Here is a 12550-nt window from a genome sequence, read left to right as displayed (position 1 = left end):
AATGCTTTATTAAAAAGATTAAAATATACACACAGTTTAGAACTAAACTGAATATTTGATAAAAAGTTCTTTTCTGAATATTTTAATTGATTAAAATGTACTCTGCCTTTTTTTTAAAAAAAAAAATCCTCTATGAAGTTTTCATGAGCTTTTCTTAACTGAACCAAAGCCAAACAGCTTACTGGTCAATGCAAAACAAAATGTATCCAAGTGAGTATTCCCATTTGGCTGGTTTTGACATATTGAACCAGTGTATGCAATGGCTGGAGAGTCCAAATTAGAGTGGAGAAACCTGGGTTCAAAGCCCTGATTATCAGAAGTTCATTGACATGGTCCAAGTCACTTTCTCCTAGGCTGCCATATTCTTCACAGGGTTCCTGCCCTATGTATGCTGCTCTGAACTTCTGGGACAATAACTCTGGATCATACACATTTATAAATTTGTATATTTATTTAAAAATCTTATGTACTGCTTTATGTAATGCAGACCTCAAAGCAGTTCCACAAAAATATACATCAATAATAATAAGACCAAGATAATAAAATACAAAATGTACACAATAATTCATAACAATATGTTTATTTTATTTTTAGTTTGCACATTTATAATCTGCCTTTCTACCACCATGGAACTCATAGCAGATGTCATGACAATCTCAGATGATCCTTATCCAGTCACAACTTCATCAAAGTGGCTTCATCATCTGCCATCAGTCCATGTCCTGAGATATATCGTGGACAACTGGCCCAGAACTGCCAATAAAGCATTTGATTGGTTCAGTTTTGTGATTGCTGCTTTTAATTTCACTTGCCAAAGTTTGCCAAGAAACCACTTTAGGTGACAAAAAATATGGCTCAAGAAGAATAGTTTCACATGAACCCCACATCTTCAAGTGGGAAGGAGTTTTAGGGGCAGTGCTATCTTTGCTTGGCTTTCTTTTGGGAGTAAATATCATTGTGTGGTATGTGGTATATTTACAAAGAAGTAGAGCAGGGATGGAGAACTGGGCCCAGCAGGTGGGTCAGATCCTTCTTTCTTTCCTCTACCCTCCATGGGCCAACACTGACAGGTAGCTGAGACTACCCACCTGTTAATCATCTGACACCATAATGATGTCAGATGTTTGACACCCGTCAAAGTTCCAAGGAACACACTTTCAAAGGGGCTTACTCCATTACTACAAAGAAGTTTGCATTGAAACCACTTGCTCAATAGAGGGGGGAAAACTGACTTTTAGCAAGTTTTAGCAAGCTTTTTCAAAGCAAACTGCTTTGTGCTAATGGAACAATCCCCTTTGAAGGTATGTTCCCAGTGCAATCAGCTGATTGCATTTATTTATTAAAACATTTATAAGCCACACTTTTCATAAAAGTATATCAAGGTAACATTACAATATACAAAAACATGATAGAATTAAAAACCAGTAAAAATCATTAAAACAATAAAATCATCCATAAGCACTGCATTGGTTGGAAAAGAAAATTCATATTAAAAGGTCTGTTTAAAAAGTAGAGTTTTCAGTAGACTCCTGCAAGAAAGAAGGGATGGTTCCTGCCAAACTTCTATAGGTAGGAAATTCCACAGGGCAGGACCTGCTACACTAATGGCTCGGTTCCTGGCATGAGGAACCAATAAGAGTTCCCCATGAGAAGATCTCAGTGATTGAGATGGAACATAGGGAATCAGGCAGTCCTTAAGGTACTTTGGGCCCAAATTGTTTAGGGCTTTGTGAATTAACACATGTACCTGGTACCTGGCCCGGTAGCAAATTGGCAACTCTTTGGTCTTTCAGTGCAGCTCTTTCAGCAGAGGGGTAACACGTTGCCAGTAATTTGCTCCTGCAGTCTGGCCACTGCATTCTCCTCTAGTTACAGCTTCCAGACCAGATACATGGGCAGCCCCACATACAGTGTGTTACAATAATCAAGTCCTGAGGATACCCATGCATGGACCACTGTGCTCAGGCATGTGGAAGCCACTTCAAAACAGAGTCCCCTTGGCTGCACTAGGGACTTCCCAGTGGGGGACTCCTTAGAGCAGATGATCTCTGTGGATCTCCCTGTCAGTACCAATCAGATGATTGGCACTGACAAGGAGCCCTACTTTCAAAGAAATTATCAGGACCTCACTTTAAGCTCCTAATTGTTCCTTTGTAGCCCTGTCCAGGAAGAAATTGACCACACACCAAAACAAGATGTGCTGATAATCATGGGGGACTGGAATGCAAATATAGGGAACAGAGAAGAACTAGGAATTGTGGGAAAATGGGGCTTAGGAGATAGAAATGAAGCAGGAGAAAGACTTATTGAATTCTGTGAAGCCAATAATTTGTTTCTTACAAACACATGTTTTGAGCAACCGAAAAGACGACTGTACACGTGGACATCACCAAATGGTCAATATAGGAATCAAATTGATTATATGATTGGAAACAGAATATGGAGATGCTCCATACTTTCTGCAAAAACAAGACCAGGAGCAGACTGCAGTACAGATCATTAACTGGTAATATCGAAAATCAAAGAAAAGCTAAAGAACAACAACAAAGCACTCATAATGCCAAAATACAATTTAAATAACATCCCAGAAGAATATAAAGATCAGATAAGGAACAGATTTGAGGCTTTAAATTTAGTGGACAGAGAACCAGAAGAACTATGGAGTGAAGTCAGAGACATTAACAAGGAAGAATGCAAAAAGACAATACCTCTCGTTAAAAAGAGAGAAAGACCTCAATGGATAACTGAAGAAATTCTCAAAATGGTTAAAGAGAGAAGGAAAGCAAAAGCAAAAGGAGATAGAAACACAGCTAGAATTGTAAATGCAACAATACAGCGACTAGTATGTAGGGATAAAGAGAACTATTGCAATAGTTATTGTATAGAAATAGAAGAGGACAACAAAAAAGGTAGAACAAGAGTCCTATTCCAAAAGATTAGAGAAATGAAAGGGAAATTTAAACCAAGAGTAGGGATGTTGAATAATCAACAGGGGAACACACTGACTGATTGAGATGAAATAAAAGGAAGATGGAAGCAATACACTGAAAAACTCTACAAAAGAGATGCAAGAATGACAGGTTCATTCGTGAAGGAACTATGTGCTGAAGAACCAGAAATTTCAGAATATGAGGTGAAAGCTGCTCTTGAAATGCTTGGAAGAAACAAATAATCAGGAATAGATGGCATACCAATAGAGTTGCTACAAGCTAAAAAAGGTAAAGGTGTCTTCGCACTTATAGTGCGAGTCGTTTCCGACTCTTAGGGTGATGTCTTGCAACGTTTACTAGGCAGACCGTATTTATGGGGTGGGATTGCCAGTTCCTTCCCCGGTCTTTCTTTATCCCCCAGCATATGCTGGGTACTCATTTTACCGACCACGGATGGATGGAAGACTGAGTGGACCTCGACCCCTTTTACTGGAGATTCAACTTTCTCCTTCCGTTGGAATCGAACTCCGGCCATGAGCAGAGCTTCGGTTGTGTTACTGCCGCTTACCACTCTGCGCCACGGAGGCTACTGAGACTGAATCTGTCCAAATGTTGACAAAAATCTGTCAAGAAATATGGAAAACTAAACAATGGCCCACAGACTGGAAGAGTTCAATATACATCCCAATTCCAAAGAAAGGGGATCCCAGGGAATGCAGTAATTGTCGAACTATTGCCTTAATATCCCATGCAAGTAAAGTAATGCTCAAGATTCTACAACAAAGGCTCTTACCATATAAGGAGAGAGAAATGCCAGAGGTCCAAGCTAGATTTAGAAAGGGAAGAGGTAACAGAGATCATATTGCAAACATACATTGGATAATGGAATGGACCAAGGGATTTCAGAAGGAAATAACCCTGTTCTTCATAGATTACAGCAAAGCCTTTGATTGTGTAGATCATGAAAAACTATGGCATGCTTTGAAAGAGACAGGGGTGCCACAGCATCTGATTGTCCTGATGCTCAACCTATACAATGGACAAGAGACTACTGTAAGGATAGAATATGGAGAAACCAATTGGTTCCCAATTGGAAAGGGTGTGAGACAAGGGTGTATTTTATCACCTTATTTGTTTAATCTATATGCAGAACATATCATACGGAAAGCAGGATTGGACCAAGATGGAGGTGTAAACATTGGAGGGAGAAATATCAGTTAAGATATGCAGATGATACCATACTACTAGCAGAAACCAGTAATGATTTGAAACGAATGTTGATGAAAGTTAAAAAGGAAAGTACAAAAGCAGGACTACAGCTCGATGTCAAGAAGACTAAAGTAATGACAACAGAAGATTTATGTAACTTTAAAGTTGACAATGAGGACATTGAACTTGTCAAGGATTATCAATACCTTGGCACAGTATTGTCAAGGATTATCAATAGCACATTAACCAAAATGGACACAATAGTCAAGAAATCAGAAGAAGGCTATGACTGGGGAGGGCAGCTATGCGAGAACTAGAAAAGGTCCTCAAATGCAAAGATGTATCACTGAACACTAAAGTCAGGATCATTCAGACCATGGTATTACCAATCTCTATGTATGGATGTGAAAGTTGGACAGTGAAAAAAGCGGATAAGAGAAAAATCAACTCATTTGAAATGTGGTGCTGGAGGAGAGCTTTGCGCATACAAGAGGGCCCTGCTAATATGGTGGGTTAGGGACCAGGCCCCCGCCATAAAGCGGAAATCGCCGTAAAGCGGGGCCCATAGACTATAATGGGCCGCGTCGCGTGAAAATGATGCGAAAACATCGCAAAACGGCAAAATCGGCTTTTAAACGGGGAATTTCCCCTGATTGAAAGCAGTCGCATCAGCGGAACACCATAAAGCAGAACGCCGTAAAGCAGGGCCCTCCTGTACCATGGACTGTGAAAAAGACAAATAATTACGTGTTAGAACAAATTAAACAAGAACTATCACTAGAAGCTAAAATGATGAAACTGAGGCTATCATATTTTCGGCACATCATGAGAAGACATGATTCACTAGAAAAGCCAATAATGCTGGGGAAAACAGAAGGGAGTAGAATCATAGAATAGTAGAGGTGGAAGGGGCCTATAAGGCCATCAAGTCCAACTCCCTGCTCAATGCAGGAATCCAAATCAAAGCATTTCCGACAGATGGCTGTCCAGCTGCCTCTTGAATGTCTCCAGTGTCAGAGAGCCCACTACCTCTCTAGGTAATTGGTTCCATTGTTGTACTGCTTTAACAGTTAGGAAGTGTTTCCTGACGTCAAGTCGAAATCTGGCTTCCTGCAACTTTAGCCCATTATTCTGTGTCCTGCATTCTGGGATGATCAAGAAGATATCCCGACCCTCCTGTGTGTGACAACCTTTCAAGCACCTGAACAGTGCTTTCATATCTCCCCTCAGTCTTATGGCGACCCTATGAATCAGTGACCTCCGAGAGCATCTGTCATGAACCACCCTGTTCAGATCTTGTAAGTTTAGGTCTGTGGCTTCCTTTGTGGAATCAATCCATCTCTTGTTTGGCCCTCTTTTTCTACTCCCTTCTGTTTTTCCCAGAATTATGGTCTTTTATAGTGAATCATGTCTTCTCATGATGTGTCCAAAGTATGATAGCGTCAGTTTCATCATTTTAGCTTCTAGTGCCAGTTCTGGTTTGATTTGTTCTAACACCCAATTATTTGTCTTTTTCGCAGTCCATAGAATGCGCAAAGCTCTCCTCCAACACCACATTTCAAATGAGTTGATTTTTCTCTTATCCGCTTTTTTCACTGTCCAACTTTCACATCCATACATAGAGATCGGGAATACCATGGTCTGAATGATCCTGACTTTAGTGTTCAGTGATACATCTTTGCATTTGAGGACCTTTTCTAGTTCTTTCATAGCTGTCCTCCCCAGTCCTAGCCTTCTTCTGATTTCTTGACTATTGTGTCCATGTTGGTTAATGACTGTGCCAAGATATTGATAATCCTTGACAAGTTCAATGTCCTCATTGTCAACTTTAAAGTTACATAAATCTTCTGTTGTCATTACTTTAGTCTTTTTGACGTTGAGCTGTAGTCCTGCTTTTATGCTTTCCTCTTTAACTTTCATCAACATTCATTTCAAATCATTACTGGTTTCTGCTAGTAGTATGGTATCTTCTGCATATCTTAAATTATTGATGTTTCTCCCTCCAATTTTCACACCTCCTTCATCTTGGTCCAATCCTGCTTTCTGTATGATATGTTCTGCATATAGATTAAACAAATAAGGTGATAAAATACACCCCTGTCTCACACCCTTCTCTATTGGGAACCAATCGTTTTCTCCATATTCTGTCCTTACAGTAGCCTCTTGTCCAGAGTATAGGTTGAGCATCAGGACAATCAGATGCTGTGGCACCCCCATTTCTTTTAAAGCATTCCATAGTTTTTCATGATCTACACAGTCAAAGGCTTTGCTGTAATCTATAAAGCACAGGGTTATTTTCTTCTGAAATTCCTTGCTCCGTTCCATTATCCAACGTATGTTTGCGATATGATCTCTGTTGCCTCTTCCCTTTCTAAATCCAGCTTGGACCTCTGGCATTTCTCGCTCCTTATATGGTAAGGGCCTTTGTTGTACAATCTTGAGGATTACTTTACTTGCATGGGATATTAAGGCAATAGTTCGATAATTACTGAATTCTCTGGGATCTCCTTTCTTTGGAATTGGGATATTATTGAATGCTTCCAGGCTGTGGGCCATTGTTTAGTGTTCCATATTTCTTGACAGATTTTTGTCAAAATTTGGACAGATTCAGTCTCAGTGTGTAGCAACTCTATTGGTATGCCATCTGTTCCTGGCGATTTGTTTCTTCCAAGTATTTTAAGAGCAGCTTTCACCTCACATTCTAAAATTTCTGGTTCTTCATCATATGGTTCCTCTGTGAATAAATCTGTCATCCTTGCATCTCTTTTATAGAGTTCTTCAGTGTATTGCTTCCATCTTCCTTTTATTTCATCTCGGCCAGTCAGTGTGTTCCCCTGTTGATTATTCAACATCCCTACTCTTGGTTTAAATCTCCCTTTCATTTCTCTAATATCTTGGAATAGGGCTGCTGTTCTTCCCTTTTTGTTGTCCTCTTCTATTTCTATACAGTAACTATTGTAATAGTTTTCTTTGTCCCTACGTACTAGTCATTGTATAGCTGCATTTAGGGTTCTAACCGTGTTTCTATCTCCTTTTGCTTTTGCTTTCCTTCTCTCTGTAACCATTTTGAGAATTTCTTCAGTCATCCATTGAGGTCTTTCTCTCTTTTTAATGAGAGGTATTGTCTTTTTGCATTCTTCCTTGTTAATGTCTCTGACTTCACTCCATAGTTCTTCTGGTTCTCTGTCCACTAAATTTAAAGCCTCAAATCTGTTCCTTATCTGATCTTTATATTCTTCTGGGATGTTATTTAAATTGTATTTTGGCATTATGAGTGCTTTGTTGTTCTTCCTTACTCTGATTTTCTGATTTTTACTCTGATTTTCGATACGACCAGTTCATGATCTGTACCACAGTCTGCTCCTGGTCTTGTTTTTGCAGAAAGTATGGAGCATCTCCATCTTCTGTTTCCAATCATATAATCAATTTGATTCCTACATTGACAATCTGGTGATGTCCACGTGTACAGTCGTCTTTTCGGTTGCTCAAAACATGTGTTTGCAAGAAACAAATTATTAGCTTCACAGAATTCAATAAGTCTTTCTCCTGCTTCATTTCTATCTCCTAAGCCCCATTTCCCCACAATTCCTAGTCCTTCTCTGTTCCCTACTTTTGCATTCCAGTCCCCCATGATTATCAGCATATCTTGTTTTGGTGTGTGATCAATTTCCTCTTGTATGTCTGCGTAAAATCTCTCCAACTCTTCTTCTTCTGCATTTGACGTTGGAGCGTAGACTTGGATGATGGTTATGTTAATAGGTTTCCCGTTTAATCTCATTGATATCACTCACTCAGACCTTGCGTTGCAGCTCCTAATTTCTTTTGCTTTTGCTACATGTGTGCATACATTTCTGCTATTCTGATAGTATATCTGTAAAACTTCCCATTATTATGATTATTATTATGATTATTAGTATTAGTATTAGTATTGCACTCAGGTGTCGCAAAGCAACTTGCAACAATAAGAACAGAGGTTACAAAGACATTAAAATCAGATGTAAAAATAGCAATAAAAAGAACTAAAATTCTCATCAGAAATATGTTTAGAAGGAACTAGTTGCACCCACCTCACAAAAAAGGCCACTGACACAGTTAGCTACCTTCCCAATTAAAAACTAAAGGCCTGGGTGTATATATATATTTACCTAAGAACCGACAATGATGGTGCCAGGTGTGCATCCCTGAGAAAAGTATTCCACAGATGGGGAGCCATCCTGTTCTTGTCTTGCCATCCTTTGCACCTCCTTTGGAGAGTCACATGAAGGGCTGCAGATGATGAATGAAGTGTCCTGATTCATTCACGTGGGCAGAGGTGGTCCTTGCGGTACTGGTATTGTGAGTCACATAAGGCTTTAGAGGTCAAAAACAACGTTTGACTTGAGCCCAGAAACTAACTGGTGTTATATGCCAAATGTTACATGTTAAGATGAAAAAACCATGACCTGAGAGACCAGGATTCAAATTCCCACACAGCCATGAAGCTCACTGGGTACCTTGGGCCAGTCACTGCCTCTCAGCCTCAGAAGAAGGCAATGGTAAACCCCCTCTGAATACCGCTTACTATGAAAACCCTATTCATAGGGTCGCCATAAGTCGGAATCCACTTGAAGGCAGTCCATTTTTTTCATTAGGATTAATGGGGAAATGTCAAATTAATGGGTATAAAATAGGTACACATACAGAAAAAGCAGAACTATGCAGATGATCCAGCTTCAACTGTTACAAATCCTGTTGCAAGAACGAAATCAACAATATCATAATAGAATTTGGTACAGTAGCAGGATTCAGACTAAATAAAGAAAAAATAGAAATAATAGCAATTAATACAACAAAGAATCTATTTTTTAAAAAAGGAAAAAATCAATATACGTAGAAAGACAAACAATAAGACATTTAAGGATAAATATAACAAACAAATCAAGTGATCTACAGTATACAGAAATAATTATGATCCATTAGCTAAAGAATATATGTTGTAAATTAAACAACATGAAAATTATATCTTTCACTCTTGAATGAATCGCTGCAGTTTAAATACTACTACTAACCAAGCTAAACTTTTAAATTTAAATTTCTCTTTATTACATTTTTGGTTCAACAGATTAACAGATGGCAGCAGCTCCTTCTGAAATTGGTCTGGATTTGTGTGTGTGTTTATGTGTGTGTGTGTGTTGACTAGAATTAAATGTTGGTATTCAGTGATGAAAAAAAAGAGAGGTCGATTGTTGATTCCTAATCTAAAATTATACTACCATGCAAATTGTTGCCAGAGAGTAATTTAATAATCTAAAATTACACAACATGCAAACTGAATATATTGGTTAATGGATTGGTTGAGTGATCACAGTTCTTCTATTTCTCTGTTTGAGAAAAGCTCTGATCAAAGCTCCGCTATGTGCTATAGTATGGAGGTAATAATTGCTTTAAAATAAGGAGTACAAATAAGCATGCATAGGGTTGCAGCTGGTCAGTGGCTTCTTTTATCCTAAAGGGTAATAGCAGAGCTTGTTGAGAGAGTACAGTGTTACACCTAATAATTTTTAAAGCAGGCCTTTAAATGTGGCATAAAAGCTTCACATTAAAGCATGGAAAACTTAATTTTGTTTTTTAAGAAGGAAATATTTCTACTTAAATATATTTTATATTAATTTTTCTATTGTTCTTTTCAGACGCCTGGATCCCTAAGAAACTTGCAGTAATCAAATGAAAATGCAGTGAAACAATCAAAACTGCATTTAAAATCTATTGGTCAAAACAATCAGACACATCAAAAAATTGTTTGCTGTCATTGGTTTATGGGAGAAAATAAAAAGGGGTGCTCTGATTCCTGGTCACTCTAAAATGAGATGGACAGTTAATCAAGGTGTAGACGTCTGGGGTCTTGGGGAGTCTTAGACCCTGTATTTTGTGGGGAGCCAAGTCACAGTAGGGTCCCTATGTTTCCAGCATCTTACCAGCCAATCAACATGAAAAGGGAGTGTATTAGCCACTGAGAAGTGTCTTCTAACTTGCTTCCTTGACCTTTCCTGCTGATTGGAGCCAACCAGAGTGTAAGGAGCTGAGTCATTAACTGAGAAGGCTCTTCTCAATAGCTAACTCTCCCCTTTTATGCTTATTGGTTCCTAGGAATGTCTGTTGTGATAAGGCATTAACAAGGATCTCATTCTCAAACCAACAGCAAAAAAAAAGGGGGGAAGGGTATGTGGCTGTGACTAACATGAAGCGACCCTGCACTTGTGAATTTGCTGTTATGGTACTACAGTTAATGAGATTTGGATGACATGCTGAAAACTAGCTTTCATATGACATTCCTCTCTCCCTGTAAATTTATCAGTTTTTTAAAATCCTTTTATTAATGCAAGCCTTCACTGGCAGTTACTAGCTAAGACATGCTGGAGGAACTTCAGTGGATGCTTTCACAATTTACCCTCCAAACGGTCTCTTTTGTGCAATTTGCCTATTTGTTTCAGTGGATATTTGAGACCAGCAGTAACTGGTGGATGCTGTCCATGCTCAACAACATCAAGCATTTCCATTTCACACAGCTAAGGTGCACTGGCCTAAGTAGGTTTAATTGTTATACACGGCTGCCCTGATCCAAATTCAGCAGAAGTCAAAAGATGCTCCATAGTGAAGTCAAGCAAATTTACCACAAGCATTCTATTTTGGAAATCCTTTCAGCTTCTCAAAGAACAGCATCTGGTCCTGAGGACTCGTTCCTATTTTGGGAGCCAGGGAGTTGCATCCTCTCCATCTGAGACATTGTATCGGACAGAGAGACCAGGCCCTGAAGGCTTTCTGAGGACAAACTAAAGAGAGGCTGCACCGGTTTCAAGAACCCTGTTTCCTTTTCCAAAATGAGAAGTGTCATATATTTGAAAAGAGTGACTTGTAACACTTTCAGTTAGTGACATCTGCAGTCTATCTGGATATAATGGCTCAGTTATATTTTTTAAACAAATGAGACCACTCCTAAAGTCTGAAGGGGAAGTGGTGTATGGCATGATGGTTGTGAATGTATAGTTGGGTCACAAATAGGCATCTACCAGAGTACAGAGATAAGAGACTCAAGGAGAATCCAATGAAGGGAGACAAAGAATCGCTCTTAGTCACTCGCAAGCCAACCTTACCTGGGGGATATTTTTATGACCTCTGGCAGCTGTGAGTGTGAAGCAATGCCTATTCCACAGCTTCCTTTGCATTCTGGGATAAATCTTCTCCTGAACCTTAAAGAAACATAAGACAGTAGAGGAGAGCAACATGAGAAAATCATCATAATAATTAAAGGAGCAATCTACTCTCAGCGTTCCTTTTCTTGTTCTGCAAAACAACCTTCTTCCCGTTCCCAGGGGAGGGGATGTAGCTTGGTGACAGAGCATCTGCTTTGCATGCAAAAGGCCCCAAGTTCAATCCTTGGCATTTCCAGGCTCGGCTGGGAATGTACCCCGTCTGCTGTCATGGAGAGCTGCTGCCAGACCATGTAGACAATACTGAGCTGCATGGACTTCCACAGGGTTGTGGTGCACATAAGGGAGGAACTGAATAGATCCTGCATCTTTTTCCAGCTGTTCCAGCAGAAATTGCTGGTGAAAAATGTTCAATTTATTTTACACAGTTTTCTCTAGAGTGCTCTATAAATGGCAGTTGTACCTGGCACCTGCTTCCTTTTAAACGGAGAAATGGAGCATTTCTGACACATAAGATTTACATACAGGTGCACCCTATCTTTGGCATTTAATCACTATGTTAAAAGGCATTTCATTGACTCAGCACCAAAGTCCAAGGTTCAAACAAATGGTGAGGGCAGGAGACCCTTTTAACAAAGTGGGGCTTCCTCAGTCTCATATAAAACAGGGATTTACAGATATTTAAAGATAAAAATTCTCATGCTCAGGAAGGTGATACTGAGTTCTCCCCCACCCATGGCTCATGCTTTGCTTGCTCCCTTGCCAGGGCTGGCCCTTCCATTAGGTATGGCGAGACGGCTGCCTGAGACAGTGAAAGCTGGGGAGTAGCAGTAGTGACTCCCCAGCCACTCCTCCTGAGTCCCCCTCTTCATCCGTCCCTGTTCTACTGAGGAGGTGCCCCAGAAAGGATCAATGCTTGCTCGTTGTTGGCCTCTTGCAGGCGGCCATCCCACACACTCCAGCAGGCATTGCACATGTGCATGTGCATGCTCATACATTGCTCTGCTCACAAGACACACATACTGGGGCAGCTGCTGATGCATTAGAGATTTGCTTGAGTGGGCAGTGAGCAGGCACCAGCCACAGCAGGAAGTAGGGATGGGAACCGTTGGCCGGTGCTGGCTCAAAAGCAGTCTTCCGATGTAACAGGCCAGTATTGATTCAAGTCCGCTCTTGTTTTTTCTGATCTGTTTTTTCCCTTCCAAAAGACATTGCTATTAATAT

General features: G+C 39.9%; 1 long non-coding RNA gene across 1 annotated transcript; it reads right to left on the bottom strand.

Moving 5' to 3' along the window:
• Nucleotides 1–607: 607 nt before the first annotated feature.
• On the bottom strand, nucleotides 608–11354 carry LOC133388380 (uncharacterized). The gene is made up of 3 exons (XR_009763765.1): nucleotides 11270–11354; nucleotides 8285–8405; nucleotides 608–753 (listed from the first exon to the last, which is right to left on the bottom strand). It is a non-coding gene; the product is annotated as an uncharacterized LOC133388380 (long non-coding RNA).
• Between the last annotated feature and the right edge of the window lie 1196 nt (nucleotides 11355–12550).

This window comes from Rhineura floridana, chromosome 7 (genome assembly GCF_030035675.1).
Source record: "Rhineura floridana isolate rRhiFlo1 chromosome 7, rRhiFlo1.hap2, whole genome shotgun sequence".
Lineage (NCBI taxonomy): Eukaryota > Metazoa > Chordata > Lepidosauria > Squamata > Rhineuridae > Rhineura > Rhineura floridana.
This window is presented reverse-complemented; position numbering and strand designations above follow the sequence as displayed.